The following is a 17,103-nucleotide window of genomic DNA, read 5'->3' as shown; positions in this document are numbered from 1 at the left end:
CCTTAAGGAGAGAATTTTTCCAGGTGCGTTTCCCCAATTCCAGAGGGGATGGCCCGGGAGGTGCTCCAAGGAAACCCCTTTTGCCTACTAGGCAAGCCCCTGAACAGGGCCCGTGGTTCCTAGCTGGGCCTTGTGGTTCCTTGTTCTGCGTTTTGGTTTTCTTTTTCTTTTTTGGCCACACCCTGGGTATAGGGAGGTTCCCAGGCTAGGGATCCAATTGGAGATACAGCTGCAGGCCTACACCACAGCAACACCAGATCAGAGCTACATCTGTGACCTACACCACAGCTCACTGCAATGCCGGATCCTTAACCCACTGAGCGAGGCCAGGGATTGAAACTGCAAGCTCATGGATCCTAGTTGGGTTCATTACCTCTGAGCCAGGACGGGAACTCCTTTAGTTTTCTGAATTAACTGGTAATTTTGAAGAAATTCATCTTCAAGGTAATAGAATTATGGGTTTCGTCTCTGTGTTTTTTTGCTTTCTAAACTCTCCATATTAGTCATATAGTCTAGTTTGTAAGATTTTTAAAATAATAATCCATGCATCTTGAATCCTCGGCCTGGAAAGCCATCCATTCATTCAGCCCTTGTCCTCCAGCAGCCCTGGCCTCCACACCTTGTGTGGCCCTGAGCCTCCCACACATGGTCTTGGCCTTGGTGGGGGGCAGCCATGGCTCCCCCAGAGCACAGCCTCTTAGATGACTCAGATCTGAGGCCACTCAGAGCTCTGGCTCTGATGAAAGTCTCTTGAGGAAGGAAACCAGAACTCAAGGGGAGGGGAACAGGTAAAACTAGCCCATGCCACCCACGCTACCTGTGAACCCAGACCTGCCAGGCTGGACACCACCTGCGGTGTCTCCCACAGCCCTGACCTGGGAGTCTGTGCTGCAAAGGACCCAGGACATAATCCGATCTGCCCTAAGAGGATTTGACCTGGTCCTCCCAGAGAGCCCTAGGCCATCTGGTAACTGGCAACTCCCAGTCAGGGGCGACAAGACTGCCCAGGGCAGGTCCTGAGGGCAGAGTGAAAGGAAGCCTCAGGCCTGGGAGAGGAGAAATGGTGAAAGAGATGGGAGGGAGGTGGGGAGCAGGGGAGAGGGAGGATGAGTTGTACTGAAAAGCCCTGGAGTCTGTATAACCCAGTCACACCTGAGTGGGGGGTGGGGGGCACTGGGAGAAAAATGCACATTTTTGAGTATCTTCAGCATTGGACTGGGAGCAGCATACACGGTATCTCATTTAATCCCTTTGCGAGGTAGGCAATATTAAACCTATTTTACAGATGAAGAAAAGGAGCCTCAGAGAGGCTAAAGAATGTGCCCATGTCCACACAGTGGGCAAGTCCCTTCCTCGTGTGTGCTCACTTATTCTTAAGCAAGTGGCTATGTTGAAGAAGAAAAACCTCTGCAGGTGGCCCCTTGGAAAATTAAACTCAGAGGAGCAACCCCAGCTTGAGAGGGTTACCTGGGGGGGGTGGGGACGCGGTGAGCTGCCACTTTTGAGTATCTCTGTCAGATGCACAGATGAGGTCAGGTGGGGAGGACCTCAGTGCAGCAGGGCACAGGTAAGGGGCTCAGTCCAGGGTGTTCAGTGACAACACCCACCAGCTGCAAAGCCAGAGCTCCATCTGCTGTGCTCTGGGACCCAAGCTTGGGGCACTCTTAGCAGCTGGCTGGTTGTCAGGGGACCAGCGCGTAACCTCATGCTCCTTTCCAGACGGCTCCCGCCTTCCCAAAGCAAAGCCTGCCCCTTACACACTGTCTCCATCACCAAAGGACTCCTGGGACTGCTGGCAACTCCTCTGCAACTGCACAATGCAGCACCCCCTGGGCGATAACACCCTAATTATGTAGAGGTTTGTAAGTTGATGGACAGATTTTCTAAACATTGGCTTCAGCAGCTTGCTTTGCTCAATGGTTTTAAAGTGCTATGGAACGCAGACATGGTGTCTGGGCCAGGCATGGGGACGGCTGCCAAAAACCAGGAGCAAGGGATGATGCAGTGCAGAGCCTGGAGATGGCGGCTCCATCCTGCTCCCAGGGACCCACGGTCAGCAGAAGCTGCCTCCTTGCAGGGCACCAGTGCGGGGCAGGGGGCAACAGACACACAGGGGCTCAGAGATCTGACCGCTCATCCCAGAGGAGTTGGCCCCTCTCAGAACCTCTTCTGGGGAGCAGCTCCCCAAGAACATGAGGGTAGTGGGCTGGTGTGGGGAGCAAGAGTCTTCTGTGAAGACTTCTGCTGGCTTGTCACCCAGGAGGAAGGACTGAAGCCCTTCCCTGTGGATGCAGGTGGACCTGGACACAGGATCTGTGGGCAGCATCGTGGGTCCGTGGCTGTAAGTGGCCATGATGCTTTCAAAGAAACTGCCTGGTATCGATGCCCCACGAGCAGGTGGACCATTATTTTGTCCACTCATTCATTCATTCATTCAGCAAATTATTTTGTGAGCATTTACTCTGTGCTGTCTGCTATGGATATGAAATGGGAAGCCACACAGACAGTTCCCGCTGCCACAGCATTCACTTATGTTGGGAAACAGACATGAATCATGTGATGACTGTTGGCGTTATTATTATATAACACTTGTACTGGAGTGTTATTACAAGATTTAAAATGCAAATACCACTTTCACAGCAGCCATGGGGCACTCGTTGAAGCCGGCTATTCCTAGTAGGTCATTTAGTCCTCACAACCACTTGATATGGAAGTACCACTCTTATGCCCATTTTACAGATGAGAAAATTGAGGCACAGAAAGTGCCCCAATTGTAAGTGATGTAGCAGAGCTCTGACCTCAGAAAACCTGGTGCTAGGGCCCTCAGCGATGTCTGTCACTCTTGCACGTGATGCACCATATGGCGACATTGCTATGAAGGGGGCTGCAGGATCACTGCAGGTATATTACTGGGGTGTGTATGGGTGTGAGCATGGAGAGGGCAGGTGGCTGGTCCAGGATTGGGAACTGATGCTGGAGAAAGGGGAAGGGGATTCGAGAGGAGGGATGGAGGGATGGGCTGGTGGGCAGAGAGCCTGTGATTCTTTTCTCTGCAATCTGGGGTGGGAGGAGCTCAGCCCAAAAGGCCACCCATGATGAGTGATGGTTGGTCTTTCACTCTGATTGCAACTGGCACCTGGGGTTCGACAAACTGCTTTCAGGCACAGTACATCCCTGGAGTCACCTCTGCCTCTCTTCCACACTGCCTTCTCCTCTAGTCTGTGAGTATCTGGAAGGCAAGGGCCATATTTTTCTTGTCTCCAGGTCCCCAGGGCCTGCTGCATCATCTGGTCCATAGTGAAGGGTGAGCATGTGACGAATGCGGGGCTCTGGTGGCCGTCAGGGCCTGGGTGTGGCAATGGAAAACTTACCTGAGATTTTTATTCCCAAAATACATTTTTTTTTTGGCTGCACCCATGGCACGTGGAAGTTTCTGGGCCAGGGACTGAAACTGCGCCAAAGTTGCAACCTGTACCAAAGCTGCAGCAGTGCCAAATCCTTAACCCCTGTGTCACATAGGAACTTCCTCTTCTAGAAATGAGAGGTTTCTTCATCCCCTCTGGGCCTGCAGGGGACTCATAGCCACTCCTGGCCCTGAAAGTAGGAGCCAGGAGGTTGATAAAGCAGGGGGCATCTGAACGGTCATGAGTGTGATTTACACACCTGCTAGAGCCTGGCCCCACGTCTGCAAAGCGCTTCGTGGACGAAAGGTGCTCCATAAAATATCAAGTATTCTCCTTGTGAGGGCTAAGTGCTACAAATCAGATTTGGTGGCATAAAAGTAACATATTTATGACCCACTATCATATTGCAAATGAAATGAATGTAATAAAAGTGTCACTTATACAAATACCTCTGATGTACGGATCTCGACCTATGAATATGAAAACAGACACCCAAGCACTTTTATTTGAATGTCTAATCATGAAAATAAATGAAGTCATGTTCATTTCAATGTGTGCACTTGTGCATGTATCTGGAATATTGATTCCTATGCACCCGATAAAAATGTAATGCAGGAAACACGCCAGACATAGAGATTTCACTCGGATTCAGGAAGAGATGAAACAATGCTTCACTAGAAATTCCTTCACCTCCAAAAAAGAGGGGGGGGCATACAATCCACAGTGTTTCTGTCCATTAAAACTCTCTATATTCAGTCTAGCAAAGGAAGCATAATGGTCTATTTATTCTTGTTTGAATTTTAAAGCCTGGAATTCCTTCCTCTTGGCTCTTCACCTCTCTACTAACTGCAAGAATAATGGGCCCCAGTCAGTGATGAGAGCTATCCAGTTGCAGTGAGTAGTGGAGGGACTGTCACTAACATACCCACCTACTACAAAGCACAGAAATGGAGTCTAATTTTCATTCTCTGGACTAATTACATAAGTGAGCTATCCCTGGACTCGAAGGCAGACGGATGTGTTACTAAGAGGGAAATCGTTTTCCTGTCATCTCAGTATGTGGGGTTGGGGCTCAAGCAATTAACATGGCAGGTGCCACTGCGACATTGGGCAGGGCTGGGGTGAGTGAAACGTCAGAACCTCCTTGACGGTGAAGGCTGTATCTTTCTCCCAGTACAGCAGTCGCCACGGAGGCGCTGGTAGACATCTGAACACATACACAGAGATGGGAGGCTAGAGGATGAGGGCAAGGCACCCATGAGTGTCTGTTAAAGAAATCCCGTTCTGTGCTTGGGCTTGGACAGGGTTGTGAAAGGGTGGTCGCAACTGCATCCTGTGGGACCCTCCCGATCCGCCACGTGGCCTCGTAGCACTCGGACTTCAGAGGGGGCTGTAGGCCCTGCACAAGCGCCACGTATCGGGAATGGCCTGGCGCTTGTGGTTGCCGGTGACCAAGCAGGGAGCATACTTAGAATTTTTACAGAATATTAAATATGCAAGTCTGGGGGCAAAGAGTCTGGACATCGCATTCTGAGAGTTTAACAAGGATCTACCAGCCTAGCCCAGCTTCTTCAAGTTATTCCAGGCACTTATAGAAAATCCCCAAATATCAGAACGTACAAAGGCCAAATACTTCTTTTAGTTAAAGTGGTATATTCTCCTCATAAAACTTTCCAAACCATTTCAAACATATTTTCCTCTCCCGGGTTGCTTTCAGTTATGGAGCTTTTACCTCCCCGTGGGTGAACAGTGTTCCTTCTGTCTCATAAATCCCAACACTCTTCCTCCCGTCTGGGCTGGCGTGGGCAGCCTGTCGTGGCTGTGTTTGCTTTGGGCAGGCCCAGGGTGGCAGCTTTCCTTGAAAGGCCAGGGCTTTGTGGTTTAGAGGCTCTGTGATATGGGACAATATCCTTTCTTTTGGAGAAGAGTCTCAGATGAACTACAGGAAATATCCTAAGTTCAACTCCCGGGACAAACTTTCCTGCCTGATGGATCAAAGCAGGAGCCTGACCATGAGCAGCTAGGAAAGTGCACACCTGCCTCTGAGAAGCCATTCTCCACCACCTGGGGCCCTTCTCTGCTCCTTGCCTCTGGCATCAAAAGGCCCTGGTAGCGTGCCTTTCCCCAAATCCAGTCCACTGGAGGCAGTGTGTCCCCCTGGTCTGTCTGTGGTAGAGCCATTCATCATGATCAGGCCTGAGATGAAGGACTTTACTGATACTCTAAGACTGGATGCTGAAAAATGGAAACTGAAAACATTGAGGCTGGCCCTCTGTTTTTTAATCAGGAGAAATTTCCCAGAAGACAGTTCTAGATAAACCTGTATCCTGCTCTGTATCACATATATTCTTCCCTATGAGCTTCAGTTTCCCATCTGAAAAATGGAGACATAAAATTTTCCACCCCACCCACAGGATGCTGATATATATGCAGACATGTAAATAACTGCGACACAGTGTAACAGTCCTGAAACAGTGGAACTCCTCACCAATTTGTTTATTCACCAAACACTCTTATAGCTACTGAAGATACTGAGTCAAACAAAGCAAGGTTTCTCTCTCCATGAAGAAAACGCCTGTGTTATGTAATATAGACTCTAACAAGAGTTTGATGTACAGGAGCTGCTTTGAAAATGCGAAGGCAGCAGGGAAGGAAGCAAAGGAGACAGAAGGAAAGTAAAGAAGGAAGGAAGTCAAGCAGGAGGAGGGATAAAATGAGGGAGAAGAAAGAATTTTTGTCCCAGGCAGGACCAGTGTCCCACCTGAGCCATGTATGTAACTAGCGATTAGGGGAAAGATGGAGCTGGATTGTTTTAAAACTTTCAGTGGGTTTATTTCTTATGGCAGGACTTTGCTTGTGAGGTTGGCTCAGTAAACAGATATGACTGTATTCACCTCCTTGGGATCTAACTTATTAAGATGCTGCTTGACACGCTCAATGACTTTGTCTGAGTGTCAATGAGAGACAGACAAATGGTCTGCAAGTCTGCCCCATGTGTGCCAAATACCATATTCAAGCTATTAATGCAGAGAAGCTCCTGCATCTTGTCAAATAAATTTTAGAAACCCAAGTCATTACAGAATTGGTCTACATGTGAAGGTGTGGGTGTTGATATGACAGACTTAGTTTAAATGAAGAACTTGGACTTCAAGGCATTTAAATAGTTTCTATCAGCCTATATACCCTTAAAGGATTCCCCCTGGGCTACTGGAAGCACTAAGGTTTCTAAGGGTTTTCAGAATCACCAAGTACGTATACTGAAGTACTGCCTTTGTTGTAAATGAATTATATTAATTTTAATTTTTAGAGGATCGACAATCCATGTATGAGATGTATGCTAGCCCATATTTGGATATGATTAGTCAGTTAACCATAACTTGTTTTCTTAATAATCATGGATAAATTTCAATTTACTGTTAAGTGTTTTGAAGGCTGGCTTAGCTCTCAAGGTTATATTTAAAGGAATTCTTACAATGGGTGGAAGGATACCCATTGAAGTCTCCCTTAACTGAATGCTTTTTCTTTCATCCACCCATCTGTCCATCCTCCTTTCCTTCCATCCATCCATCCATCCATCCATCCATCCATCTGTCCCATTTTTCCTCTATTGATATGTCCATCGACCTGTCCATGCATTTGTCCCTCTGTCTATTCTTTCATCATTTTATCTGTCCATTCATCCAATCTGTCCATCTATTCAACTATCCCCTATTTATCTGCCCATCTATCCATGCATCTATTTTTCGGTCTGTTTAAATAGACTTACACTGTACCAGACACTGCTGCAGATGTTAAAGAAACAAGGATGAGAGGGTATCATTTCAAAAGACTCACATTCCAGTAAAAAATACAGTCATCTAAACAATGATCATTCGGTGAGCTAGATGCCAGAAGAAAGATATTCATTCACTGACTTAAACAATAGGACTACAAGTCTAAGGAGTAGGTTATGAGATGGTACTTGGTCCCATAGATACAGAAGCTGACGGCTCAGTATGTGGGGTCATGACAGCATCTTAGTGCCCCACGGGGATGAACAGGGCTATGAGTTGGGCATGACACAGCCATGTGGGGAAAGTAGCTCTGTGATGGTCTTTATTTTTTTATTTTTTGCCTTTTTGCTATTTCTTGGGCCGCCCCCGCGGCACATGGAGGTTCCCAGGCTAGGGGTTGAATCGGAGCTGTAGCCACAGGCCTATGCCAGAGCCACAGCAACTCGGGATCCGAGCCGCATCTGCAACCTACACCACAGCTCACGGCAACGCCGGATCATTAACCCACTGAGCAAGGGCAGGGACCGAACCCGCAACCTCATGGTTCCTAGTCGGATTCGTTAACCACTGCGCCACGACGGGAACTCCTCTGTGATGGTCTTTAAAGGCTGGGTCTTGGGGGAGGCAGACAGGAGGGAAAGAATATTCTTTTTTGTTGTTGTTCTTCCTGACCATACCCACAGTATATGTAATTTCTCTGGCCAGGGACTGAATCCGAGATACAGCTGCTACCTAGCCTGCGGGCTGCGGCAACACTGGATCCTTTAACCCACTGTACTGGGCCAGGGATAGAACTTGCACCTCCACAACAATCAGAGCCACCAAAATCAGAATCTTAACCCACTGCACCTCAGCGGAAGCTCTGGGCAGATCGTTCTTAAGGTGGGAGATACAAGGACCTCCTTCTAGGCATGACTGTCTCGGGTTTGTAGGATCAGAGGGTAGCTGATGTGACTAGAGGGAAAAGTGGAGGCTGGGGACAGGGGTGGGGGGCAGAGAAAAGACTGGATTGATATAAGGAAAGAGCAAGAAGGAGGGCTGCGCAGGGAGGCAGAGTGAGGAAAATGAGCAGGACCTGGTGATGGACGAGGATGGGGGTGAGAAGGAGGCTCAGAGGCCCTGACCAGAGGTCACAGCAGTACTTGGACGGTGAGGGTGTCATAAAGAGAAGAAAACTACGGTTGCTGGTATGCAATAGGGATCTCGTTTTTGGCAGGGGAATGATAACTTCGTTTTTGGCAGGGAAACAATGAGTCTGGCATAAGGGGGGAGCGGTGAGTCACAAATCAGGCAGCCACCCCAGAGGCTGCTGGAGAGACAGTGCCTGGATCTGCCGAGAGGTCGGGGTGAAGTGAGAGGCTTAGGAGTAGAAACCTCCTAAGGAGTCGGGGTGAGCAGGCTGAGGTGAGAGGAGGGAGAACTGGTCTCCGGGCATTGCCTGGAGCTGGTGGGAAAGGGAAGAGGGTGCTGTGATGGGAGCAGAGGGCTAGTGGGCAGGAAAGCTGGGATGACAGAAGATCACAGAGAGGGAGTTCCCATCACGGCTCAGTGGTAACTAACCCCACTAGGATCCATGAAGATGCGGGTTTGATTCCTGGCCCTGCTCAGTGGGTTAAGGATCCGGCATTGCCTTGAGCTGTGGTGTAGGTCGCAAATGTGGCTTTGATCCCGCATTGCTGTGGCTGTGGTGTAGGCTGGTGGCTGCAGCTCTGATTAGACCCCTAGCCTGGGAACCTCCATAGGCCACAGATGAGGCCCTAAAAAGAAAAAAAAAAAAAGAAAAGAAAAGAAAAGAAAAATCACAGAGAAGCCTGGCCAAGTGGAGCTGACAGTCAGAAAGAAGGTAGAGGGAGCAAAGTTCACGGGTCTGGTAACTGAGAAAGCGGTGAGTTTCAATAAAACATTTACAGCAGAGCAATGAGGATGGGAGTTGGGGCGGGGGGAGTGCTTTTAGGAGGAGGCCAGGGAAAGCCCTTCAAAAAATCAACCTAGGAAATTAACTTGGGTCCAGGCACTTGCAACCTTATCTTTCCATAATCAAACCTATAAGAGACACCTGCAAAACCACCCATGTTCACTAGAGAATCCGAGATGGTTCATTTGTCAAGGGGCTGCCTGGAAGGTGACAATGGTCCATCTAAGCAGAGAACCAAAGCCACAGAGGGCTTTGTCGGACCACAGGCAGGGAGATGGGAGGGCGTTCCCCACAGAAGACAGGACAGGTCTGAAAGCCTGGCTGGATGCAACAGGGCTGCTTTGAAGTTTTGCAAAGAATAGGGCCAGGGCTCAGCTCTGGGTTCAGGCTGGACCCAGGTCACGTGGCCTGGGAATCTTGCCAAGAGGACTGGGGTTAGGTTTCCTGGGGTGGCAGTAGAGCCATATGATCAGGGTTGCCTTTCACAAGGGCAGCTCGGTTCATGGAGAAGTGACTGTGGGTGGAGAAAGGGCTCACTTAGCTGCTGAGAGTTCCCAGTGAGAGCAGAGGGCCTGTGGGAGGGACCCAGGGGAGGGATACAGGGCACTGGGCTGTTTGAAGGGTCCAGGGGTGACAAGCTGGTTTCCAGGTGGCATGATAGGGAAGGAACAGAGCAGGTGGTGCAGGCTGTGTACCCCCCACATGCACTGCCCGGGGTATATGGAGAGCAATTGGCTTTCTGGGGCTCGGGAGATGTGACTGGCTGAAGATGGGGCTTCAGGGACAGCCTGCTGATGGGAAGGGCAGCCATGGAGGTGATGGTTAACCCCTTCCCCTCTGGACTTGTTTCTTCCAGTTCTTTCTTTTTTTCAGGACCATAGCTGCAGCATATGGAAGTCGAACAGACTAGGAGTTGAATCAGAGCTGTAGCTGTGGCCTACACCACAGCCACAGCAACATGGGATATAAGCTGCGTCTGCGACCTACACACAGCTCACGGCCACCCCGGATCCTTAACCCACTGACTGAGGCCAGGGATTGAACCCACATCTTCATGGATACTAGTTGGGTTCTTAACCTGCTGAGCCACCACAGGAATTGCTCTTCCAGTTCTTGACATCTAGGAATCAGCTTCATGTGAAGTAGATGCAGCAGTTGGAACTTGCTATCCTGCTGAGGGTTCCTGGGCTGTAACCAGCAGCTCTGCATGTCAGGCCCTGATTCAGCACTGGGGAGGCAGCAGGGAACTGTAGCGACATCCCTGCTTTCCTAGAAAGGACCGGGTAGGGGTGCTGTACTACAGGGGCAAAGTGCACAGGAAGAAACCAGCTTCAACTGCATTGCAGGGCCCCACCTGAACCCAGAGCACAACTGGTCGACCTTGGATGTCAGAAACTGTCTGTGAGAAAACACTGACTGCTCCTTGCCCTTGGCTTTGGAGTGCAAAGATGAGAGAAATACCAATTCTCACTCACAGTGTCCCCCTGTCACAGACCAGCTTCCCAATCTGGACCTTGACTCTTCAACAGGAAATATCAAGGCCAAGGGCAGCCCCATCCCTCCAGGGATGCACTGTGCCAAGTGCCCAACATCTATTATCTCATTTAATTCTCACAGTCACCCTAAAGGGAAGGGGGCAGGTACTAGTACTCCTCAATCTGCACTTGAGGAGGGAGGCTAAATGCCACACAGCTGTTATCAACAGGGCCAGATTTCAAACCCAATTTTAGCTCCAAACTCTATAGTGCTCATGGAAGAATTTTCAAATCAGTGTTCTTTCAAAAAAAAAAAAAAAAAAAAAAAAAAGATTAGTGTTAATAGCCAGAATGTAATGGGGACTATATTATTTAAGGAATTTTTCTACTTGACCTTGGCTGCCCTGAATGCCATCGAGGGGTTACTCACAGGCCACACGTGTGACTAAAGGAAAATGTTAAAAATGAAACAGCAGAACCAAGCCCCCGCCCGCCATCAATCTCAGTGTGTGAAGTGGTGGCCGGAATCTGGCCAACCTCACCTTCCCCAGTGAACAGTTTCTCAACACAAATAGATCAGCCCAAACTGCCTTTGTCTGGGAAGGACTGCTAAAATCCTGTTTAGTTCACAAAAATCCTCCTCCTGCCCTATAGAACTTTAATTCTCAGGTATTGATTTCTCCAGAGAGTCATCTGGAAAAGAAAACAAGCCCTCTTCACCGTCCCTTGCACAGCTCACAGCCACATAAACAGACAAGCGAGTTGCCGAGGCCAGGAAGCTTCAGCCGAGGAGTCAGAACAAATGCAACAAGTTCACGACATACCACATGCCATGCCTGCCAGCCCCGCGCAGCCCATGCCCCTCTGCCCTGTGTCCCCCTCCTCTAAACCCACGTCCACACCGCGCTCTCCTTTCCTTTTAATGAAAAGAACGTCTGCTGATGGCTTCCAGGGTGCAGGCAGCCTCAAGACCCAGGGGACAGAAGAAAGCAGGGCCTCAAACAGAAAGTGATGCAGGGTCCCAACCTCCCTGCGGCTATGGGTTCAGTCCCAATTCAGACCCGGGTGCAAAACCAGACAGCACTGGGTCTGCAGAGCCGATGGTTCACATTTAAGAAACATGGGAGGACACTCAAGGAAGTCGTGAGTCACCTACAATCAGTTCTTTTTTTTTCTTGGCCGCGCCCCATGGCGTGCAGTTCCTGGGCCAGGGATAGAACCTGCACCACAGCAGTGACAATGCCAGATCCTTAGCCAACTGAGCCACCAGGAAACTCCTGACTACAATCAATTCTATTATTTATTAATTATTATTATATTATTATTCTTTTTTACAGCCATACCTGTGGCTTATGGAAGTTCCTGGGCTAGGAGTCAAATCGAAGCTGCAGCTGCCAGCCTATGCCTCAGCCACAGCAACACCAGATCTGAGCCATGTCTGCAACCTATGTCCACTGAGAGAGGCCGGGGACTGAATCCACATCTTCAGGGGACACCACGTAGGGTTCCTAACCCACTGAGCCATGACGGGAACTCTTCTGCAATCAGTTCTAAATGTGATCTTGAACTTAAAAATATGTCCTGAGCGGGAGTTCCCATCGTGGCTCAGTGGTTAACGAATCCGACTAGGAACCATGAGGTTGCGGGTTCAATCCCTGGCCTCCCTCAGTGGGTTAAGGATCCCGCGTTGCTGTGGCTGTGGTGTAGGCCGGTGGCTACGGCTCCGATTCTACCTCTAGCCTGAGAACCTCCACATGCAGTGGGTGCAGCACTAGAAAAGACAAAAAGCCAAAAAAAAAAAAAAAAAAAAAGAAAAAAAAGAATATGTCCTGAGCACCCATTCTGTTGCAGGCACTGCCAGGAGCTGGGGATGCAACAGTGGGTAAAGGGATGTCCCAGGCTTCTTGGAATTTCTTTTTTTTTTTTCTTTTTGGGAAGGTGGACAATAACCAAAGACATGTACAATGTAACATGAGATGATGATGGTGTTAGGAGAAAGAGCATGCAGGGGAGGGAGAGACAAGAGAGTGTGTGGGGGTGGCAAGGCCTCTGTGATGCTGGGATGCTTGAGGGAAGCTGGAAGAGGGGCCAGAGCAGGTCCTATAAAGGACTAGGGGCAAAAAGGATTGCATATATTGGGGCAAAAGAGCTTCTAAATTAAATTAAAGATACAAGCTAGATTATAGAGTTCCTTGGTGACTCAGCAGGTTAAGGATCTGGTATTGTTGCTGCGATGGCACGGGTTCAATCCCTGGCCTGGGAACTTCCGCAAGCCCAGGGCAAGACTGGAAAAAAAAAGATACAAGCTAGATTAGGTGTGTGTTAACTCACTCATTCATTCAGTTAATAATTTTATTCAAATATTCGTTGTGCCCAGCACTGCGACAGCTGCTGGAGATGTTCAAGGGGAGGAAGCAGCTGTAGGGCTTCAAAATGTAGCCCCAGTCTAACCAGGCTGGCACACTTGTTCTGTAAAAGGCCAGACAGTAAATATTGTAGGTTTTACAGCCCTTAGAGTCTGTTGCAACCTCCATGCCATCTCAGGGCAAAAGAGCCAGACTCTGTAAACAGAAGAGCATGGCTGTGTTCCAATAGAACTTTCTTTTTGAAAAGATACATGCACCCCAATGTTCATGACAGCACTATTCGCAATAGCCAAGACATGGAAGCAACCTATGTGCCCATTGACAGAGGAATGGATAAAGAAAATGTATATATATACAATGGAATATTACTCAGCCATAAAAAAGAAAAAAGTCCTTTGCAGCAACATGGATGGTCCTAGAGATGATCATACTAAGCAAAGTAAGTCATACAGAGAAAGACAAATATCATATGATATCACTTACATACAGAAATAAACTTAAGTTGTAAAACAGAAACAGACTCACAAACAGAAAACAAACATGGTTACCAAAGGGGACACAGAGGTAGGGGAGATAAATTAGGAGTTTGGGATTAACACATACACACTGTTATATATAAAATAGATAAACAACAAGGACCTAATGCATAGCACAGGGAACTATATTCAATGTCTTAAAATAACCTATAATAGAAAAAATTTATAAAATATACGGATGTATAACTGAAACACTTTGCTACACACCTGAAGTGAGCACAACATTGTAAATTAACTATACTTCCATTTAAAAAAAAATTTTTTTTTCAAAAAACAACTTTCTTTACCAAAAGAAGCTGCAGCTGGATTTGGCCCAGAGGTTGTAGTTTGGCCCAGAGGTTGTAGTTCACAGACCCATGCTCTAAAAAATGTTCTTGATTTTCAAGATGTTTATACATTAAATCCAAATTAGGGAAGAAAGTATTTTTAACAAAAAAAGAAAAAAATTCACACCCACTCTCCTGTGTTTGTTTTTTCATTTTATTTCAGTTATCAGGCAACATAGTGATGCCAGCTATATTTTTCTGCCCAGCAACAAATCCCTACACACCCAGACTGACTCCCAGCCCTGACTGTGGCCTGCAGTGTGTGTCTAGACCCTCTCATCCCTTCACTGCACACGGATTAAAGTGGTGTCTCCCCAAGAGCAGCAGGGGATAGTGGAGTCGGGGGTCGGTGGAGTCGGGAGTCCCAGGGGAAAGACACACTGAGCTGACAGCGGTTCACTAGGTAAAGAACATTCCGGGCTTTGGGGAAGCATGAGCAAAGATCTTGGGAGCAGAAAGAGACTCGGAACCTGAGGTCGTGGTGTTCTGAGAGGTGGTCTAGAGACATGGTGGGTATTCCACTCTCACAAGGTTTGGCCTCCAAATAGGTGGTGACATCCAGTGACAACAGCTGCAAGTGCATTCAACAGCAGGCATCGCTGAGGGGGAGGGAGCGTGGACACACGAGAAGACATGATAATAAATGAGGGCATTCACTGCTCCTAAATCTTTTGAAGCAACATGTCCAATGATTTGGGGGGGTAGGGGAGTAGAGGGGTTCTCCCTGCAAAACCCTTATTCTTCCTGAATAGGTATTCCCATTTCTCCAAAGGTACCACATTACCTGCTGCTCTTTTGGAAGGGGGCCGAGTCTAAAAGGGAGCTTCCCAAACAGCTAAGCCTCATTCACAGGGAGCCGAAGAGGAGCGGTGTCAAGATCTCGGAGATTCTCTAAAGAAAACGTAGCTGCTGCCCTGCCTGTCCTTCCTAAGTGATGCTGGAGAGGACTTGCCTCACACCCACAGGGAAGGGCAGTGACAGACCTGACAGCCGGAAAAGGCAGCAGAACAGATAGAGTTCTGTTCTATTTACCCAAGGCTTTCCAGAAAAAAAAAAACTGCAAATGATGGCAAACATACCCTCTTCCTAGAACTAAAATTTTAAGATATTTGAACACTGTTACTTTTCCCGTATTTCATAAATTTCACCAAGCAAATTATACTTTGCACATCTTCCTCTGTAAGATTTGCTTTTCATTTCAAAGCTTCAACACACAAAGTTACACCTTAAAGGGTATGTCATTAATTTTTTCCTGTCCTGCCACCTGGAATGTGTATTTATATTGAAACGTATCTATGACGGAAAATGTCAGACATACGAAAAGTAGAAAAAAATGATCGAACCAGCCCCAGTCAACACCCAGCTTCAAGTATCAACTAGAGGCCAATCCTGCTTCCTCTCCACCCGCCTCCCCTCCCTCCAGAGGAGTCTGAAGCAAACCCTAGACATGGCATGCTTTCATCTGTAAATGTTTCCAACTCCTTTCCTAACTTTTTTTTCCTTTTTTTTTTTTTTTTCACATCCTGGCTTCAATTTAGAGGGGTGACATTTTATTTCTTTCATGAAGATTTCTGTAGGGAGAGAGGTTCAAGGGGGAGAACTGACCTAAAAACCTGGTAGCCTGACTCCACCAAGAGAGATGGTGATTTCCATGTGCTCAAGGCAGACAGCTGCCCTGGAAACGTCCAGAACGCAAGCAGAGAGGTCACCCTGCCCCAACCAGCCACTGAGAAAAGAATGTTCCCTTTCCCCTTAACAACCAGAGCCACCAGACCCACCTACCCAGCCATTTCCATTGTCTTGAGACAAACGGCAGAACTTTGCATGCATTTCGGGTTGGTCAGACCTTAAGCTGGAAAGGAATGCTGGGCTCTGAAGTAATACTTTTCTCATTAATTCCGCCAGATCCCCTGCCCAGCCTGTTCCACCACTTACCCCATCATCTTTTGACTGAATTCAGGAAATTGCACAATGGTTGGTCAGCAACAGGAACTGCCATTTATTTTATTTTATTTGTCTTTTTAAGGCTGTACCCGTGGCCTGTGGAGGTTCCCAGGCTAGGGGGCAAATCAGAGCTGTAGCTGTCGGCCTACGCCACAGCCACAGCCACATGGGATCCAAGCTGCATCTGCGACCTACACCACAGCTCATGGCAACGCCAGATTCCTAACTCACTGAGCGAGGCCAGGGATCCAACCTGCATCCTCATGGGTGCTAATTGGGTTCGTTAACCCCTGGGCCATGATGGGAACTCCAGGAACTGCCATTTTAAATCATGCAGACTTTTTGCTACCATGCACCTTAACTGAAGAGGGGCCTATAGTCAACCCTGGTTGTCAGCCTGACTTTCTCATCCCAGAGCTCTCACTGAGAGTCACTTTATTTCAAAACATGGAAAGGTTGGTAGGTTACGGGACTTTAACAGGATGGGTCCGGACTTTTAAAAAAATAGCAAGAATTATGAAACATTATTAAAAAATGCCTTGAGCTAATTGACTTCAAAAGAGTAATGCTTGTAGTTCCTATTGTGGCTCAGCAGATACGAATCAGACTAGTATCCATGAGGATGCAGGTTCGATCCCTGGCCTTGCTCAGCGGGTTAGGGATCTAGTGTTGCCGTGAGCTGTGGTGTAGGTCACAGATGCAGCTCAGATCCTGAGTTGCTGTGGCTGTGGTATAGGCTGGCAGCTACAGCTCCGATTCGACCCCTAGCCTGGGAACCTCCATATGCCATGGATGTGGCCCTAAAAAGACAAAAAAAAAAAAAAAAAAAAAAAAAAAAGAGGAATGCTTGTGTATGTAGACTGAGCCACTCCTCACTGAGAACTGAGAACTTTCTCTGACTCCTAGGTTTATTTATAGCAGGGAGACTGAGGGCCTGTTTGAGAAAGCTAAGAAACATGGACCTGGAGACAGTGGCACGCTGGGGTCCCCACGAGGGCTGGCTGGCGGCCCACTTAAAGGACCCCCTACCCCTGGGAGCATCCCTGGGCCTCTTCTCACATTTTAGGTGTCACCCTTCAGGTGTCAAGCCCTCCACCACCAGGCACGAACATCCAGAAGGTTCTAGTCCTGACCTTTCCCCTAGGCATCAGACCAGTGCACCTGACGGTCCACCAGACACCATTCAGCCCCTCACATCCATCCCCTCTTAAAAGAGACTCTTACAGGACTCCTTCCCCTTCAGCACTGCCATCTCAGCAAGTGGACCCAAAACTGGTCCAGAGGCCCAAGTCCCCCGTGTCAGAGGCAGATCCGTCCCCCTCTCTGCCTCATCCTATGTCATTGCCAAGGTCAGCTCTGTGTAC

The 17,103-nt window shown here is 48.2% G+C and overlaps 1 protein-coding gene across 22 annotated transcripts in view; it reads right to left on the bottom strand.

Moving 5' to 3' along the window:
- The window catches only part of RARB (retinoic acid receptor beta), a 787,370-nt gene that overhangs the window by 20,281 nt on the left and 749,986 nt on the right, over positions 1-17,103 (bottom strand). The gene's annotated exons all lie outside the window — the stretch shown is intronic.

The sequence above is a fragment of the Sus scrofa genome, chromosome 13 (genome assembly GCF_054392235.1).
Source record: "Sus scrofa isolate SSC_HxYL_T2T_F1_AM1 chromosome 13, Sscrofa_HxYL_maternal_Yorkshire_Landrace_v2.0, whole genome shotgun sequence".
In the NCBI taxonomy this organism is placed as follows: Eukaryota; Metazoa; Chordata; class Mammalia; order Artiodactyla; family Suidae; genus Sus; species Sus scrofa.
The sequence above is the reverse complement of the archived record's forward strand: the minus strand, read 5'-3'. Positions and strand labels throughout refer to the sequence as shown.